The sequence below is a fragment of the Gorilla gorilla genome, chromosome 10 (genome assembly GCF_029281585.2).
Source record: "Gorilla gorilla gorilla isolate KB3781 chromosome 10, NHGRI_mGorGor1-v2.1_pri, whole genome shotgun sequence".
Classification (NCBI taxonomy): Eukaryota; Metazoa; Chordata; class Mammalia; order Primates; family Hominidae; genus Gorilla; species Gorilla gorilla.
In genome coordinates this window covers 17562370-17576154 of record NC_073234.2, presented here as the reverse complement: position 1 = coordinate 17576154, position 13785 = coordinate 17562370, and the positions used below count along the sequence as shown (strand labels likewise).

The 13785-nt window shown below is 53.5% G+C and overlaps 1 pseudogene; it reads left to right on the top strand.

Moving 5' to 3' along the window:
* Window positions 1–7238: 7238 nt before the first annotated feature.
* Window positions 7239–8054, top strand: LOC115936460 (PR domain zinc finger protein 2-like; annotated as a pseudogene).
* The last annotated feature ends 5731 nt before the right edge of the window (window positions 8055–13785 follow it).

Below are 13785 nucleotides of genomic sequence, written 5' to 3'. Positions count from 1 at the left end.
GCCTGCCCTTTTCAGACCCAGAAAGGACAGAAAGACCTGCTTTCTTCCTCTTGAATGAGAAGGGTGAAAATCTGAGAGGAAAGTGCGTTTCCACCTCAAGAAATCTCAACTATTGAGTAACAGCCCTCTTTGGTTCTCTCAGGTATAAAGAGAGACCAACAGTCCACCCTTGTTAAGGCCTACTTCCCTGGAGTATGTGGTGCCAAGGATGGGAGGGGCACATTAGAAACGAGTGCTCTGAGCACCAGGCTTTGCTCAGTTTCCATTTGTCAGTGTAGATGCAGGTGGGCCGGGGAGGGGCGGAGTGTTGGGTGCAGTTTTAGGAACCATGTCTCCGGATGAATGTGGACAGATTGGTCGCTTGCTCCTGTTAGCAACGAAGCCTTCTGTTTTCTAACAGGGCCTGCTCTATTCAGACATGTGCCGCCTCCTCCCTTCTCCAAGAAATCAGCCTGCCTTGCAGGCTTTGGAACATGGAGTCATCTTGGAGGTCAAATGCGCCGTTTGCAGCACGCAGGCTGGGGCAGCGCGTCGTGGTGTAAAGGTGCGTGGCCGCGCAGGTTGGGGAGCCTGCCCAGCATTTTGCTGAACACTTGGTTTTCAGATCTCAGATGCTCTGCACCCCACTCCCTCTTACAATTAGAGGAGTGAGGGAGGTAGTTACAAATACTTGGTATATTTAACTCAACCTTGGGTATCTAGATAGATGTTCACTAAATTGAGTCATGAGTAATGCCTGCCAACAGCTTAGAGCCTTGAGAAAAGTACACAAATAAAAACTGCGTGTGCAGACTGTTGGGGGGGACGAGAGCAGAGCACTGGGTGACTGGCGCTCCCGGCGGCTGGGCAGTACAGACAGGCGCGTGGCCCCGCGCCAGCTAGCAGCCCAAGCTGTGCAGCCCAGGCTTCTGAGGGAGGCAGAAGAAAGAAATCCAAGCCTCGGACAAGTTAACTAAGGGCACGGCAGGAAGGAGGTAAAAATATGTACTAAGTAGGCAAGAGAAAGGGTGGGAGAGCAGACAGTCATAAGCCAAAGTCTAAGAATTTCTCTAAAAGTCTGAGGGCCAAGATGAAAGGCGCCAAATGTCTAGGGAGAAGCCAAGGTAAAGCGTCCTGCTGAGGTCGGCAGACACTGAAACAGACATGTGAGGGACGGGTGGGAGTTCTCAGCATCAGAGATGCTAGGGGACAAGCAGGGTCTCCAAGACGACATTCTCCTGGCCCAGGACGGGAGCTGCAGCCCACCCAGCCGTGAACACGCACAGTTCTGTGAATGCCCCAGCTCCTCCCTCCACCTATCAGGCACACCTGGTACCTACACAATTGAAGGGGCTCAAAAGACCAAGGCGGCAGTCCCAAGATCTAGGCTGTCAGGAGCCCCTCATCCTGTGTGATGTAGTGTAGAGAATACTGCACTCAGAGAGCTCTGGGTTCTAGTCCCACCACCTCCTGTCTCTTTTGCCACCCAGGTAAGTATCAAGGGGAAAGGATTTTCTGTGGTGTTAGTCGTAGGAACCTTGCAATGGTTGCTTTGGGCCAGAGCCGCGCATGCTCCACACTGGCGTTTTCTACGTTGGATGGCAGCCCTGTGGGATGTGCCAGGCAAAACTGGCCCTTCCCCCGTCAGCCTCACGGGTCAGGTGTGTCCCAGCTTTTCTTATCGCCACTTACGGCTCCGTCATAAGTCGGTCCAAAATTATTTTTGGTGTTGTTATATTTTCTGCCCATAGCACTTCTCCAGGGTCACTTGTTCCTTAGATTTTATTCCCTCCTGCATAGATAGAGGTTTCCCAGCATGCACAGAGGCTGGGAAACTGTGGCTTGATAGGAAATCTTGAGATAATGGGTCCTGAAAGAACAAGGAGCTCTGCCCGGCGGTGCAGCACCCAGCCTGTGTGTGAATGGCCGCCACCCATCAGATGCCACGCTGGAGACACAGAGATGAGTAAGACCCAGCCCAGGCCCCGAGGATCTCACAGACCAGTGGGAAGGAGACTTACTGTAGATGACGTTGTGAGGGCCATCACTTACGTGCAAATGGGAGGCCAGGGAAGGCTTCCAGGAAGAGGTGTTGCCTATGCTCGTTCTCAAAGGGTGGGTAAGAGTTGACAAAATAAGGGGGCAGCAGGAGTTTAAGGCAAAAGAGATGGCATGAGCCAGGACAGGAAGGCAAGAAGCAGCAATAGTGTCTGTGTACATGTGTGCATGTGTGTATGGGGTTGTGTGTGTGTGATTGGGTAGGAAGTGGGTAGAATACAAGCTATTCGGTGTTCTGGAACTCGAAAGACAGACTGGCGGGAGATGCGGCTGGCAAAGCACCATCCAGCCCTTCCAGAGACCAGAGACTTCATGAGGGATTCTGCCCTCTGCTCCCCACTGCCCGGGCCTGGCTGCCAGCAGGGCGCCCTGCCCTGTCTGACTGTGACCAGGCGCATAGAGGCAGTGTCCTGCGGAGGGGAGGCGGGGCCCAGGGACCTGGGCTCTAGCTTCTGTGTGGCCACTTACAGAGCAGGATGTGACCATCTCCCCCTCGGGAGTCTGTTCCTCTCTTTATGAGATAAGGAAATTGATAATGCCAATAATAAAAAATAATAAAATAATGCCTCACACGCGAGGGGCTCTGTGCAGATGAGACTCAGCATGCCTGTGAGCTGCGTGGTGATGTGGGTGCCTGTGGGAGAGCACTTAGGAAATGTTAGTCCGATGGGGGCCACCCTGGCTTTGGGGTCTCAGGGAACCTCCTCTAACTCAGATACTGGGGTCACTCACTTCCCCATCACACCCCACTCTAACGTGAGCAAATGAGGAATAATTTCTTGTTCATGACTTCAGATGAAGGCTGCAGAACATTTTGGAGGGATTTTGCAGAGAACAGATGTCCAAAAAGTTCTAAAAGTCAAAGATTCTGGAGGTTCAAGTCCTCTTTCTTCTTAAGTGTCACCCAGTTGTCCATCAATGGGGTGACCACGTAATTCATCATCCAAACTAGGATACTTCTGGGTGTGAACTCGTCACACAGACAAAAGGCAGAAACATAGACTGTCCTGGGCAAACGCAGACAAATGATCCCCATACATATCACCAGGTAGGCCCTGCCAAAATTCCAGCCGCAGGGATCCCTTAGATAAGCCTAAAAGAGTCAGACGGCAGGCGACAGCTCCCTTAGAGTCAGGAGGCTGAATTGGCCAGCTCCATCATTTCTTCGCCCTGGGTACTAAAGCCAGGTCGTGCAAACACAGGGCAGGTTCCCCTGTCAGACAGTCTTTACCAGATGTAGTTTCTTCCCATCTCACCATCCAGCCCCCTATCCCCTTTCAGGTCCTTCCTTCTGGTTAAGATGTTATGTTCAGGGGAAATCACTGTCAAAGGTGGCCCCTAGTCCTGAGTGTAGGGTGGCCACCACATTCTCTGCCTCCACATCACCTGGAGAGGCCGCTCCATCCCCAGGTCGGGGTGCTCTGTGGAGCATGGAATGGCCCTGCAGCCCTGGTTTGGCTCTGCCGTGGACAGGAGCCTCCTCCTCTGTGTTACTCGCCTTTGCTGAGCCTGCTTAGAGAGCTCTGAGCTGGACCTCCGCGAACAGGTCACTCCACGGGTGGCTGCAGCCGGCCAGGCTGTCTGCATGTGAGGGGCGGCCACGTGGCCCCTGCCTGCCTCTCTCAAGTGCCCTTTTGTGTTCAGCTGGGGCAACTCTGTGACCTTGGCCACAACAGGCACTTTATAAAATGGGAGCATGAGAAAGCATCTTGTGAGGCCATAATCCAAGCCTTTCCTTTGGCTGCTGAAGACAGGCCCAGAAAGGAGCCAGGGCCTGCCCCTGGAGAAGCAACTTGCTAATGGGGGCCGGGACCAAAACCTCAGTGAACCGCCGCAGCTGCCTCCTTCGCTCAAGGTGCCCCTTCCTCCAACACAGCACAGCTCTCTCCTCTCCCTCGGGGACTCAGGGATTAGTCAACCTTTAGAAGTGTTTATTTATAAAGCTGCTGCTTCTCCTTCCAGCATCTGAACGCATTCTACAGGCATTAATTAAGGAGGCTGCACAGCAAGCCTGGGAGGCAAAGGAAAGGAGAGTTTGGGGGGTTCATTAAAGGACCAGTCACCCCTGCTGGGAGCCTCTCCTGTTTATTCTTTAATTTCTCAGTCTCTCCAGAACACAAGTACACACACCTGCACACATACATATACACGCGTACACATGCACGCATGCAAGACACACACACACATACATACACATCACACAAACATGCACACACACACACGTGCACATGTGTAAACACATGCAATACGTGCAGATACACCTCACATATACATACACATCACACACGCACACACGAACACACACGTGCACATGTGTAAACATGCAATACACACGCAGATACACCACATATACATACACATCACACACAAACGCACACACGAACACACACGTGCACACGTGTAAACATGCAATACACACGCAGATACACCTCACATATACATACACATCACACACAAACGCACACACGAACACACACGTGCACATGTGTAAACATGCAATATGCAGATACACCTCATATACATACACATCACACACAAACGCACACACGAACACACACGTGCACATGTGTAAACATGCAATACGCAGATACACCTCACATATACATACACATCACACACAAACACGTACATACATTCACACACGTACACATACGCACACACACACATGCAATAGACATGCACATTCACACAAGCCCATATACGTTCACTCACACACATGCACACATACATTAACACAATACACCTCCACATAGCCACATCATAGACACACACGTACACACATTTGCACACACACGCCCCAGCCCATTTCCAGCAGTCTCCTGTTGCCCTGCGGAACAAACCTCTGCCAGTTCCATCCCAAGCATCGCTGAGTCTCATCCCCTGTGGCTCGGCCCTCACAGCACCCAGCGGATGCTCCCTCTGCAGCCAGGGAGAGGCAGGCAGAACCTCTTCACTTCACCTCACATGACCCTCAGCCCACACCCCTTCTCTCCACTTCTGCTCACTAAAAATTTCATTCCTGAATGTTGTGCACGCTCCAGCTCACACCATCTCCCCTGCTGTGGAGAGAGACGCACGATGCACGTTGAGTCTGGCTTCACTGCCAGCTCCCCGCCAGGGCTGGGAAGCTCCAGCCCTGGGTAACCACCGCCAGGAACTCTGTCCTGCGTTCTTTTGTCACGATCTTGGAGTTTGTTCTTGACGTTGAGCAGACCAGGGCGGCCTGCCCTTGGCATTGGGCCTAGGAAGCCATGGTGCCAGGCTGCCCGCAGAGACCCCGCCACTCCCACGTGCATCTGGTCCAAGCCTCTGAAGCGCTAAACTTCTTGCCTCTGCTATTCTGCTGCTGTTGCTTTTTCTTTTCTCTCCCGACCCCACCCTCGGGCACACAAGCAATCAAGGTAATCTTGCTCCTTAGTGTATATAAACCTTCATCATTGGTTTGGACAAGGACGCTTTAAAAGTTCACTTCCTCCCTTTTATGTCCGTACCCCACTCCCATTCCCTACAACCCCTCAGCCATTGTATTCTGTTCAATGTATTATTTTTTGTTTGTGTTTTTACAAAATGTATATTGTTTTGTGTGCGTGGCTTTATATTAATTCTACAGAGGTGTAAGGTGCACACAGAAAAGTATGCAGAGTCCTCAGTGCACAACTCAGCGAAGTTTATCAACAGCCGTCTGTGTGTGTCTGCGTACGTGTGTTAACCCACATCCAGACGGCAATCTAGAACATTTCCGACACTCCAGAAGGTCTCGTATATACCCTGCTTAGTCAAACCAACCTTCCGGGATGTCACTGTGCTGATTCCTGTCATCATAGGTTTCTTTCTGGAATTTCACATAAATGGAGTGACACAAAGCAGCGTCTTCACTGTCTTTTATCTGGATTCTTTCACTCCTCATTGTGCCCATTTTTAATCACTGTGTCGTATTCATTTGTGTGAAACTCTGTGGACCTATTTTTTCTTAGGACAGGATCTCACTGTCACCCAGGCTACAATGCAGTGGCTCTATCATAGCTCACTGCAGCCTTGACCTCCTGGGCTCAAGTGATCCACCTGCCTCAGCCTCCTGAGTAGCTGTGACCACAGGTGCCCGCTGCCACGCCCAGCTTATCTATTTTTAATTTCTGTGGTTCTGTGTTATGATTTCTGTGGTTCTGTGTTACGAATCCCGTTCTGGCTTTCCCTCCACTGACTGCCATGTTTAGGTGTCGTCCTCATTGCCATGTGCATGTGTCATCCGTCAGTGCTCCATGCAGTGCTCCACCACGGCATCCGCCACTCTGCCACCAGCTCCGTGGGGATGGACGCACAGGCCCCAGTCATGGCCCTGCCCCGAGGAGATGCTGGTCGTCTTCCTGCTCATTCACTCCCCTGTGCTGCACTGCTGGGGTCAGACAAGGCTCCATCCAAGAACCCATGACTTCAAAAGAAAGAAACCTTTGTCCTCAAATTTGGTAACAGGCAAACGGTCTGTGTGGAAGCCCTGTCTGCAGCCTCTGCTCACTCCAGGACGTGCTGCCCTCACTGCTCCTCTGACGTGCCCCCGGCTCAAGGCTGAGCATTCCCGTATCCATGCAGGAAGGCCGGGGGACTGGCTCCCAAACAGCGGCCAGGACTTTGGGGGCACCCAGGGAGACTGGGGCCCTGCACCTCAGGGCTTTGGATCCAGGTCTGGGACGAGCCCTGGGAATCAGCATGGGAGCAGTGGCAGCAGCCATCCTGTGGCCCTGAGGGGAGCTGGCTGGAGGACAACCTGAAATGCTGAGAACCACAGAAATTAAAAATAGATGAGGGCAGCAGGAGGAAACACGGAAGGAACCTGCGTCCTGGGTGACATCCCGGACCTGCTGCACTCATTGGCCCTGGAGCCACCTGCCTCTGGCTTTGTGTGAGCTGTCACACTGTTATTATTATTTCGGTCCTCAAGTAGAGGTTTCCTGCTCCTTGCAGCCGGAAGCACTAAGCGGTACCCACCCCACCCCTGCCGGGCAGTCTTCTGATGGCTCTGAGCTCCCTGAGGTGGGGGCGAGGCAGGGTCTATGCTCCACTCTGAGGGCCCAGTGGAGCAGCAGGTGTTCGAACACATAGGGTTTACCCCAGGCAGAAACCACCCTCATAAGGGCATGAGACCCAGGCGAGCGAGCTCTCTGGCCTCTTGGTATTTTCTTTTGTGTCTGTCTTCTCAGCAGCCTATGAGCTCCTCCAGGGCAAAAAATTGCCATCATGCTAAGGGATTCTGGACCCTGGGGCCAGGCACAGGGCCAGGGACAGAGTGGGCAGGTAACAAAGGCTTGCTGGGCACTGTGGGAGAGAAGGGAACGGAGGCATTGAGGAGCAAGAGAAAAGGAGAAGTGGAAGGCCAGACAGGCAGAAAAGGAAAGGTTCGTGGAGAGCAGTCTCTTCATGGGGACCCAAGGAGGCCCACCAGAGAGGAACTGAGGCTGTGAAACAGAAGGATGGAGGCCTGAGGGACCCAGGCCAGTGGACAAGTGAGCCCGAGCAGACAGAACCATCCCCATGCCCATCTGGTTGTCTCCTCCTCCTCCTGCTCCTCACCCCCTTCCTCCTCCCCCTCCTCCTCTTCCTCCCCCCTTCCTCCCCCTCTTCTTCCTCCTCCTCCTCCTCTTCCTCCTCCCCCTCTCCCTCCCCCTCTTCTTCCTCCTCCTCCCCCTCTTCCTCTCCCTCTTCAGCCCACGCTTCCTCCTCCCCTCTTACTCCTCCCCCTCTTCTTCCTCCTCCTCCTCTTCCTCCTCCCCTCTCCCTCCCCCTCTTCTTCCTCCTCCTCCCCCTCTTCCTCTCCCTCTTCAGCCCACGCTTCCTCCTCCCCTCTTACTCCTCCCCCTCTTACTCCTCCCCTTCTTCTTCCCCCTCTTCCTCCTCCTCCTCCCCCTTCCTTCTCCTCCTCTTCTTCCTCCTTCTTCCCCTTCCTCCTCCTCCCCCTCCTCCTTCTCCTATCCTCTTTTTCTTCCTCAACCTTTTCCTCCTCCTCCTCCTTCCCCACACTCTGAAATGAGCACACGGCTCAGACTGACAGGACAAACCTCCAGCTGAATTTAGTTGTAGCTGTGGTTCCCCAAAATGCTTTGAGGATTCATCAGAACCAGTAGACGCCTCTCTGCTTCCTCATCTACACACCTAATTTTGTAGCTTCAGAACAGGTGTGACTCAGGCAGAGGAAGGGCTACACAGGTGCCACTGTGCCCACCCGTAGGGAGACTGCTACAGACAGACTTCCCGGTGGGACCCGGCCCCCACCCATGCATGGTGGCCACGGGCATGAGGAGGGTGATAATGACAAGGGGAGCCACGATGACCACAGGGTTTATAGAGATCTCGCCATTTGCTGAGCAATGTGGAGGAATGTTACACACACCATGTCGCCTCCCCCGATGCCTGCAGGGCAGGTATCGTTGCCCTGCATTCTATTGAGGAGGAAATTGAGTTGGAAGTGCCCAAGATCACGTCGTTAATAAATGGCAGGGCCTAAACAAGCCCTTAGCCACTACAACACTCCTTGTTGCCACTGTGTTGGAAGCTTAATCAGGATTAATTCTTCTTTCAAACTCAAATACTACCCCCGTTGTGTTAACCTCTTCAGAAGTGTCTGCCAGTGTGTTCCGTAATGATCCAAGAGCCCTTCTCACATTTATCCTTGACTATTACGGTCTTCACATTGATTGTATCCCTGGTGTATCTCTGAGTGCAAGGATCCCATCCCCTCACCTCTGTATCGCCCCTGCTGTGCCTGACATGGAGAGAGGCCCATCCCACGAAGCCTCGCGCAGGCAGTGCGGCGAGTGCAGGCAGCCTGGGCTCGGTGGTCCTGGCTCTTTCGTGAATGGGGCATGACACTGAGGAGGGCCCTTCTCTCCTGGTCTCAGTTATGTTTCTGGAAAGTTGAGGGCTGAGCTCCGGTAATTCCAGAAGCCCCTTTGAGCATGAGCATTTGATGGCTCCCACTCGCCTCTGCCACTTCCTCCGGGACTGTTTCCAGAGAGGGAACCGGGGTCCGGAGTCCTCCTCTATCCTCCGAGGCGTGCCCAAGGATTTCAGCACGGGAACATCAGCCCAACTAAGGTGAGCCACGGGACTGGCCCCTGAGGGCGGTGGGCCAAGGGAGCAAGAGTTCACCAGTGAAGGCCAGCCACAGTCACGAAACGGTCACACCCGTAATTCCATTTCTCTAACAGGAGACACTTGCGCCATTTCTGTACATTTCCCCCATCAGGAGGAAGTAGATGGACTCTTCCTAAGGCCAATGGGATTCATTTTAATGCCATCGTGGCAGTTTGTAAGGCAACGTTTTCTCCACGGATTGCTTGAAGGAGAACCCGGACAGCAGCCCTGGCTCCTGGCTGGTTTTCATTTGTTGGCCCTGGATAATGCCGACCCTGGTGTGACCCTTGACCAGCCCTCTCTGGCCTTTCTGGAATGCTGTCCTTGGGGAGCTCAGAAGAGCAAATTCCCAGCAAGCTGCCAGCCTGGACCAGGCATCCTTCCTGGAAGCTGTCCTGGTTCTCCGAGGAAGCATTCGGCTTCCTGCCAGGCTAGCCCCGCTCCCCACTCTCACTGCTGTGAGTTGCCTCCTCCAGGCTGCTGTGGCCTCTGGGCTTGGCCCGGTGCTCTGAGCCGCGCGTGGTTACATCTCAGCACGTTTCCAACACCTCGGATTAGCTGGTGTGGGCCCCAGTGTTTCTAATGGCAGGGCTTAGGGACTGATTTCCACTGCAGTGGTGGCTGCCCGGCCAGGTGCTCATGCCCACCCTCCTGGTGTAACGCTACACGTGCTGGCTGCCCACCTCCTCCGGGCTCTGACCTGGCACGGCTGCAGAGGTGCAAATCTAAGTGAAGTAGGGAGCTGAAAGGGAGGCTGTGAGGACTTCTGATTCAAAGCGACTCTCCCAGGATTCCATCCCCCTCCCTCCTGACTGCTGGGCAACCAGGGCTCTGGCCGGCATGGCTTCTGGGCCCCTCTGCTTCCCTTTGTCCTCCTCAGCCTCAGCTGACTGTGTAGTCACAGCCTCTTGCCTGCCCCGAAAGGGATGGAAAAGCTGCAGATGGAGATGACCTGGAGACCAGACTTTCTAGCAACATGACCCTACTGGACGGAGTCACTGCAAAGGGCAGTGAGGTGGCTTCCAAAGAGGAGCAACATGGTCAACACCTGTCCACATGCCCCAGTGAGCGCCCTGGAAACTCTGCCTTCTGGCCTGACGTGATGGGAATAACCAAGACCATCTTGCTGGGGGCCAGCTGACCTCAGCCCAGCTGCATCCTCCATCTCCCCGTCTCCTTTGACAAGGCTTTTATACCATGTGTCACCAGGGTCCATCTCGGCAGACAGCTAACCTGTGTCTTAATGTGTGTGGGATGTGCATTCATCTGCATGCGCTGCACATGTGCTTGGTTGGTACTGTGTGGTGCATTACATGTGTGCATGCGTGTGTGTATACGTTCATGTGTGTGCTCACTGCCCGCCGCCCGCAGTCACTAAGCTCACTATGTCCCCTAAGCTTGCCTTGCTTCTTCCTCATGAGCTCAAACGTCTCACATTTGCGTAGAACATCATGAGCTCACATGCACTGTCTCCGATGATCCTCTCACCCAACTCTCTTGTATGTAGATGACAAAATTAAGAGCGAAAAGGCCAAGGTTTCAGGGTGCACACTAAAAACCAGGTCTTCTGACTCACATGTGGGTGAGGCTTGTTCCCCTGCACACAACCAGAAAGGCTGTGAAAGGCTCCAAGAGCAAATGGGCCCCTGAGCCCCACAGCTGAGTCCCTGCCCAATCTCTGCCCCTTTTTGCACACCTTTGTTTTCTGCTCTGAAGAAGAGGGGGTGCACCCTTTGCTAGCTCCCCTGAAAGTGTCTTGGGAGTAAAGGTTTGCCCATCGGTCCTTAAACAGGGAGAAAACTCACATGTACATGATAATGGTGAGTGTTTTTGAGTGCCAGGCCCTGTGCTGAGAGCTTTACCTGCCTCATTTTGTTCAATACTCACAGGAGTGAGGCAGACCTAGTTGCCCACATCGTACCCTTCTGTTCTTCCTTGATAACAACACCCAGCCCCAGGCAACAGATCATGATTTGTTAGACAAGTTACGGTAATCCTGTTCCCATCTTTCTAGCCTCCCTTGCTGCTGAGGGTGACCACGTTGCCAACTTTGGCCAATTAGTCAGAGGCATTGCCCTTCTCTTGTCCCCTACTGTGAACTTGGACGTGATGTTGATCCAACTTGTGACTGTGAGGTGAACCACATGAGGATGAAAGCTAGCAGGCAGAGGAGGGAAGGCAGAAAGAAGGAGGGCCTGGGTCTCTGCAGACATCACGGAGCAGCTGAGCCAAGACCGGCTGCTACTGGAACTGCCCACTCCAAACTTCGTGTTTTCACAAATCCCTATTTGTCATCTGGGTTTTCTGTTACTTGCAGCTGAGTAAATTTCTGCCTGACACAGGTAGTCTCATCCCCATTTTACAGATAAGAAAAACGAGATACTGTGGATAAAAGGGTTAGGAAGGGACAGTGCTGGGGTTCAAGCCCAGACCCCCAGATGCCAGAGCCTGAGCTTGCGCATTGTCTGTAAAGACTTGGTTAGGCACATTACTAATATCAATGAGACTGCAAGGCAGATGCTCACCCCATTTAACAGGCTAATTACAGACATGTTTTGTCTTTATATTACATAAAGCACAGTGGCCCTGGCTCTCAGGACTGCCGGCACCCTCTCTCTGGCCAAAGTCATGTGGACAGCCCCTCATGAGAAGATCTGGACCAACCAGTGCTGAGCACATGCAAACTCTTTTCAGACATAGGGCCATCTGCAGCAGCGCAGGGAAGTCAGAGCCACCTGTGGAGAACTCCAGCACCCCAGGCCCCTCCCACATACAAATGGGGAAACTGAGGCCCAGAGCGGGAAGTGCTTTGCCCAGAGTCACATTTTGAGTTACAGAGCTGAGACCTGATGCCAGGTCCCCTTCCCCAGGTAGGTGCACTCTCCACCCTCCCGGGAGGTTTCCAGGCCTCCTTCCCCAGGTGGGTGCTCCCTCCATCCTCCTGGGTGGTTTCCAGGTCTCCTTCCCCAGGTGGGTGCTCCCTCCATCCTCCCAGGAGGTTTCCAGGCCTCCTTCCCCAGGTTAGTGCCCTCTCCATCCTCCCAGGAGGTTTCCAGGCCTCCTTCCCCAGGTGAGTGCTCCCTCCGTCCTCCCAGGAGGTTTCCAGGCCTCTTTCCCCAGGTGAGTGCTCCCTCCGTCCTCCCAGGAGGTTTCCAGGCCTTCTTCCCCAGGTGGGTGCTCCCTCCGTCCTCCCCTGCACTGCACCTCAGCACACCTGATCAACATAGACCTGGGATTCAGACCAGAGTCCTCATATGCCTCGCCCTTGTCCCCATGGTGAAGTTGCTGTCAGGATGCTGGTGAGCCACTGGCATGGACAATGTCATACTGCCACTCTGCCTCCATTTCCCATTTCCCTACGCATGGGGTCCTGGGGCCAATCCATCACGGGTCAGAACCTGGAACACATCCTCTGGGCTCACAGCTAGCCCTCACTTGTTGGTTAAATGAGGAAATTGCTGGTGCCTCTCAGCACTTCCTCTGGTCTTTCCTCTCAAAACCTGTTCTTTGATGCTTGAATTTCTCTTGAGGCCTCCCTGCACTCCTCCCGGGCTGTGAAGCTGTGGAAACTCACCAGGTCCTTTCACCACGAAGTCCTCCCCCAGCTCCTAAATCCCCGCTGGGCCCTCTGAGTTTCTTCTGCTTCAGTCTTTGCCTCCCCATACTCTCTCTCTCTCTCTCTCACACACACACACACACACACACACACACACCCTCTAACAAGTTACCTTCAGGGTATTTATAGACATGGCAGGTTCCCAGGGATCTGCTCTTTGGCAGACTGCCTCTTCGCACAGCCTCGCAGCGGCTGCCTGCCTGGCCAGCGTCTAATTAGCCTGCTGCCCTCTGCTCCCGGGCTTTGCTGTGCTTCAGACTTTCCAGGCAGAAGGTACAAGTTGGAGGCCTGACGTCCCGCAGGCAGGAGACTGCACCAGCAAATCTAGGTTGATGCTAGGCTGATGAGCTTGTTTACCATCTGGATTCAAGCTGCATTTCTTAGTGATGGTGGGGAGACGTGCATGTGCATGTGTGTGTCCATGTGTGTGTGTCCATGTGTGTGTGGGTAGTTGCAGGAGGCACATGTTCAAGCAAGACCATTTTGTTTAATGACCTTATTTCTCACTTCCTCCTCCCTTGTTGAGTAAAAATTGGATGGGCTGGCCGGGTGCGGTGGCTGACACCTGTAATCCCAGCACTTTGAGAGGCCGAGGTGGGCGGATCACGAGGTCAGGAGATCGAGACCATCCTGGCTAACATGGTGAAACCCAGTCTCTACTAAAAATACAAAAAAAAAAAAAAAAAATTAGTCGGGCGTGGTGGCAGGTGCCTGTAGTCCCAGCTACTCGGGAGGCTGAGGCAGGAGAATGGCATGAACCCGGGAGGCAGAGCTTGCAGTGAGCCGAGATCCCGCCACTGCACTCCAGCCTGGGCGACAGAGCGAGACTCTGTCTCAAAAAAAAGAAAAAAAAATTGCCTGGGCCATGATGAAAGGCATTAGGAGTCTGAAATGCACTCTCCCTTTCAAAGCTCTGCAATCCAGCCAGACTGGCATTTTGGAGCGATGGATGTGTGGAGAATGGGAAGCAGTCTCTGGGGGATGAGGAAGTCGGGAGGGTTCTGGAC